This window comes from Dermacentor andersoni, chromosome 6 (assembly GCF_023375885.2).
Source record: "Dermacentor andersoni chromosome 6, qqDerAnde1_hic_scaffold, whole genome shotgun sequence".
NCBI lineage: Eukaryota > Metazoa > Arthropoda > Arachnida > Ixodida > Ixodidae > Dermacentor > Dermacentor andersoni.
The window spans coordinates 182,869,886-182,875,885 of record NC_092819.1 but is presented as its reverse complement, the minus strand read 5'-3'; positions in this window follow the sequence as shown (position 1 = coordinate 182,875,885).

Here is a 6,000-nt window from a genome sequence, read left to right as displayed (position 1 = left end):
CATTTAAGGTGGAGCTTATGTGCTGCTGATCTATGGTGTAAAAACACACATCTTGCTTTTACGTTGGCCTTGTTAATCAAAGAAACATATGTGCCATAGAATCTTGACTGTGGGTAATATTAGTGATAGCCACATTGGACAAGTGCACCCGTCCTACTGGAGAGCTTCTTTGCATTCTCATGGGAGGAACTTTTGAAGTTCAACCATGTCATAGTTCTGTACAGCGAGGGCAATTTCGTCTCAAGGCCAATGAACCAGGAACGCAAAACATTTCTCTATGGAGTGAACAGCGTACCCTACTTTTTTAAACTTACTAAGCTGAATGAGCATATTTTTTCTGTCCATATTGCCAACAGCAATCTGCCAGTATCCAGAACGAAGATCAACAGAAGAGAAATAGCTGGAACCGTGGAGGCAGTGAAGGGCATCGTCTATATTTGGGAGCGGGTAGACGTCCTTCTTAGTAATTTTGTTCAGATGACGGTAGTCCACACAGAAGCTCCACGTGCCGTCCTTCTTAACCAAAACCACAGGCGACGGCCAGGGACTCGAAGAAAGCTTAATGATGTTTTTATCTAGCATTTTGTTCACTTCACTTAGAATTACTCGGTGTTCCGATGCAGAAACTTGATACGGTTATCGGTGAATAGGCGTAGCATCGCCAGTAGAAATCCGATGCTGGACCGCGAGCGTCTGGCCTAAAGGGCGATCGTTTGAAGTAAAAAATATCTCGGTAGGACGATAATACTTGGCAAAGGTTGTCAGCCTGCACAGAGAATAGGTCCACCGCAACCATTTTCTTTATGTTGGCATCGGTGCCCGAGGCTGGTGCGAGGGGCCTGCTAAGCTCAGAAGAACCATCGGTTGATAAAGCTGCTACGTGATGGTCGCCGAGACAATCAACGTTGACAAGGCAAATACCTTGCAGTAGGATTTGCTTTCCCAATCCAAAGTTAAAGATAGGCATGCGAGTACGGTTAGCAGTAACAGTCAGAATGCTGTGAGGCACGGTGATGTCATACTGTAGTGGAATGTTGGGCAGCGGAGTGATGAGGTACTCGCCATCAGGAACAGGTGGGCAACACAACAGTTCAATATAGGCTATTGACTTCGGTGGCAGGCAAATAAAGCAGGTGGGGCGTAAGCGGCATAGGGGTGCGTTAGAAGGTTCTACGAGAATAGGCAACTCAAGGCAAAGGGTACTGGCAGAGCAGTCAATAAGAGCAGAATGCGCACAGAGAAAATCGAGTCCGAGAATTAGGTCATGGGGCAATGAGCAAGCACGGTGAAGAGGACAGGAGTTTTTCAGCCGGCGATGCTCCCACATGCCGTACATATGCTGATGATAGGCACAGTACCGCCATCCGCAACGCGACCAACGCGTGCCGACGCTGGGGTGAAGTGCTTTTTCAGTCGTCGTCGGAAGGCAGCACTCATAATAGAAACATGTGCTCCTGCATCGATGAGTGCAGTGACAGGTGTAATGGTTGGAGTCGGGCATGAAATAGATGGTAGCTGGCCCATGCGGTCATCGAACTTATCCACACTGAGGACGTTGTTGAAGGGAGACACTTGTTCTCATCAAGAACGAGGAATCTGGGATTTATTTACAGTATCTGCATGAGAATGTTACAGTTCATCAGTCTAACATGACTGAAAAAGGAATGCACCCTGAGGAGCCGCCAACGGCTCCTTAAATACACTGTCCTCCCGAAATCCCTAGGTGAGGGAAAACGGCAGTTCGCCGACCAATTCGGAGCGTCCAAAGTCATCGTAACCAACCCGCCTTTGAGGGGGAGGGTTTACGCACTCACTTCTGCACAGGTTGCACTGACCACACCAAGGTGAGAGGGTTTTCGCAGACACTGTGCTTGACCCGAGCAGGCGTCTCTTTATCCCAGAGTTGACCCTGCAGTCAGTGGCCGCCGCATCTGTCTATTGACTGACGCGTGAGATGGGTTTTAAGCTGCATGAGACGGCACCGCAAAATATCTTCCAGGAGCTCCCCTGCTCCAAGCAGACCTTGACGGTGTACACGCTAACAATACTTGCTCCGCCCACTGTGTCTAGCCATCTCGGCGCCCTTCCATTGGGGACGCGGCGCATTGTCCTCCTAACAAAACCAGTCGCCGCCACAGCCGTGGTGGCGTCGATGGGCTGGGGACTGATGTCTGGTCGCCCTTTCAAAGCGAGTCGTCACAGCAGACCTGGTGGCGCCTTTCCGTCGGTCCCTTCCTCGAAGATCGCCAGCCCCCGTTGGTCCAACCTAACACAGGATACCCGTCAACGTCAAGAAAGTTTTGGTTCATAGGTAACATGAGCAGAGAATTTGAGGGCAGGGTCGACAACACAGCTTCACCTCGAGAAGCTGTAGTGCCTAGTTTTTTGGCTGCATCCAGGAGGCAATAGGCGGCGAGGAGAAGCGACGGGCCTGGCGCGAACAAGACTGATGGCGTTGAGGTGAGGGCGAGTGGCTGTAGCGAAGGTTCGGAGGTGGGGCAACAGCGGCAGTGGGTTCTAGGCGGGTGGCATAGGGAACAGTAGGTCCAAAGGTGCAGGAATAAGCGGAGGTGTATGGCCGAGGAGGTGGTGGCCATTGGTTGCGACAGTGACGAGCGATGTGGTCGATGCGACAGCAGTGGAAGCAGATCGGCTTGTCATCAGGGGTACGCCATTTGGACGGGTTGCGATATGTGGCAGAAAAGGAGTGCCGGGGACGAGGATGGCCGCTAGAGAACGGGGGAACGCTGGGTTGAGTCGTTGAACACAGAGTTCAGACCCATGTTCTCAAATTCCTGTCTGACGAGGGCCTGAATCCTGGCAATTGTGGTTGCTGGCGGGTTGGAAGGTGTCGCGGAGAAGGCTGGCCAACAGGTGGCCTCGAGCTGGCGGCAAACAATACGGGTTAGGTCATCACAGGTGGTCGTCTGATGTGCTGGACCCTCACATGTCGACGTAGCAGCAGTGTTGGGTAGCTGCGTGATGTGGTGTGTGATACGGCGGCTCTTAGCTTGTTCAAGGCGACGGCATTTATTTATCATGGCGCCGATAGGAAAGACGTTGCCAAAAACAAGAAAATTGAAAGCGTCGTCGGCGATGCCTTTAAGCCACCTTATCTGCTTCAGACATAGTATCGTGGGCTTTGTGGCAAAGAGCCAAGACGTCTAGGATGTATCAAACGTATGGCTCTGTAGATGTCTGGACACGAGGTGCAAAAGCCTTTCTCGCGGCAACCTTGCGCCCAAAGGGGTCGCTGAACAGCTCTCGTAGCTTTACTTTGAAACTGTCCCAGCTCGTTATCTCGTCATGCGTTTGGAGTCACACGCGTGGGGTGCCGCCGAGATAAAAGATTACATTAGCAAGCATAATTGTTGGATTCCACCTGTTATTAGCACTGGCGCATTCCTAGAGCTTGAGCCATTCATCAACGTCCTGTCCCTCCAGGCCACAGAAGAGACCAGGGTCACGATGTTGGGCAACCATGACGATAAGAGCAGTCGGACAAGCTGAAGCCGTTGCAGATGCGGTCTCGTCACCGGGAGGTATGGTGACAAGCTCGATGTACCGACCACTTCGGAGTGCCATGACGAGGGCGGGGATCGCTAACCTCCACTAGAATGTTGCACAGACACAGACGAAATACACAGATGAAAGAGGCTATTTACACTGGAGCCAGAAAGCCAGCCCGACACTCGCTCACGCTATAAGCCCAGACACACTTCATCTCTTCCTCGCGGCGGCTTGCCTTTTGAGCATCTCTCGATGAGATTGTAATAATATGAATGTCTGTACTACATAGTGTGGTGTGTAGTGCGTGACACGGTGTGGCAGATGGAGAGAGACAAGAAGCAGACGAGAAAGAATGTGCGCGCAGAGGCGAATTCTGTACTAGATGGAAGACAACGTTGAAGAGCATCCAGCACGTGAGCACGCAGCACAAGAAGAAAAAAATAAAAGGAAAAGGCATCCAATCAGAAGAAAACACGGAGCTTCCAGGGACCAATCAGGAAAGGACAAATCGACCAGAGCAGCAGAAAAGCGAGGTGTGCTGGCAGAAGAAGGGAGAGTTTCAAGAAGCGACGCCAAGAGAAGGTCGGCCACCGGACCAGGAGTTCAAGACAGTTGGCAGGTTGCGGACCCGAGGCACCAGGACTTACCCAACCGGGACCTCCTGCCAACCCGTTCCTGGGCTTTGCCACTCTACCCGATCGTGAACTACTACTCGAAACCGGCGAGTTTCTGCGCCTGTGGGCAGAACGAGAGCAGTCGGGCTATGGGCCCGAGTTCTGCGCCCAGCTGCCTGGCCAGGACGCCACCACCATCTTCCGCCGCCTGCCTTCCCTCTTCAAACCGGAGCCACCGCACTCTGGTCGCCTGTTCATCCACCGATCCCATCGCCATTGTGGTGAGACATTACATTTTTTTCTGTTTTCCAAATCCCCTTTACCAATGAGAAATTTCGCAGCAGCCCCCCTTCAAGTATTTATTGAAGAAAGCTTTCAATCAAGAATTCATTCATGCTGATGTAATTATGCAATGAATTACAGAACTTCATTCAACTTGCTTGAACAATGAATAAAGAAATTAAATGGAAACCATTAGTCGGTTGGACTACACCTTAACGTGCAACATAATTGGTGAATGTATATCCATAATTTATTTCCTTCCATGTCAGTTAATTTCATTGCTCTGAGGAATTTTCTAAATTTTTTTTGTGCTTGCATTACTATGACCACAGCTAAAGTAATACAAGGCGGCAAATTATTCACTGGTGCCAAAAATCAAATTTTTTTTTTGCCACTTGTCGGCAGCAACACAAGGAAAACTGCTTAGCAAGATTTGTATCTAGCAAATATGTGTGCAGTTGGCATCTTCATAACAGAGAGGTGGATCATGCTACACTGAGGCTCAAGGGCTAACTGGACAAACCTAGCCGAGCTAGACAAGGGTGGACCAGTGCATGGTACTGGCTCGGGTCAGGCCAGGGAAAAGTGTCCATGCAGTGCTCTACTTTTATGCACTGTTTTCAAGTACTGAAATTTCATCCTTAAAAAATTTCTAGGTATTGCAAGCACACTATGCTCTTCTATATCCATCACAGCTGCCTCTCATTTTCACAACTACCTATGCTTTATAGCTCAAAATAGCTGTAAAAATAAGGTATACTGAAGCATACACTAATGTTTTGTTTATGTGTTCCTGTCGTATGTTGAAAGGCAACGTTTTGGTTGCAAGGTGACTTTCAGTTGTGTTTTGCCTCGGCACCATGACAATGACGTATTGTCAAAAATTCATTCAACAAGAGAGATAGCAGTTGATGCCACAACGTCACGCTTACTTTTTAAGTAGCCGGAACACATTTTTACACAAAATGAATTCGCCCAAGGCGCACGATCACCAAGTCACTACAGATGTTGGTAAAGCACTATTTATTTCACACAACTGTTGCACCTTACTTGCAACTGTTGCATCTTCCTTTCCTTAAATTCCTTTCTTTTTCACACGGAAGGGGTGGTTTGCATAAAATTAAAATATCCGGATACACAAAAATACGGAGCAGTAAAGAAAGGTAAAGCGGCAGATGAGCTGCTACAAATGCTTCTTAACAGTCATGCTTTAACGGTACGAGTGGTGCCTGCATTGCGTTTAGAAAAAATTTACGATGCACTACCGAGGTTTTGCTTCATTTATCATGTTAAAGGTAAACAGCCGGACTCCGCTGTTATACTCTGCGTCGTCGCAAACTACTGAAAGGCGTCACAACGCATCTACAGCGCGTAAATGTATAAAGCAAGGCTATCAAAAGCTCACCTTAAATGCAAATCGGAGCGCCGAACCTACGCGTCTTGTTGGAAAGACGAAGCGAGTGCTCTTCAAAACGCAATAAACAATGGCCACATATCGATTTATCAATAAAAATCGTTATAAAACGCTTCTGTGTAGTGGCGGTGCAAAAAATACAAACTGTTTGAAGAATTTAAACTATTTAAACTGGGACTG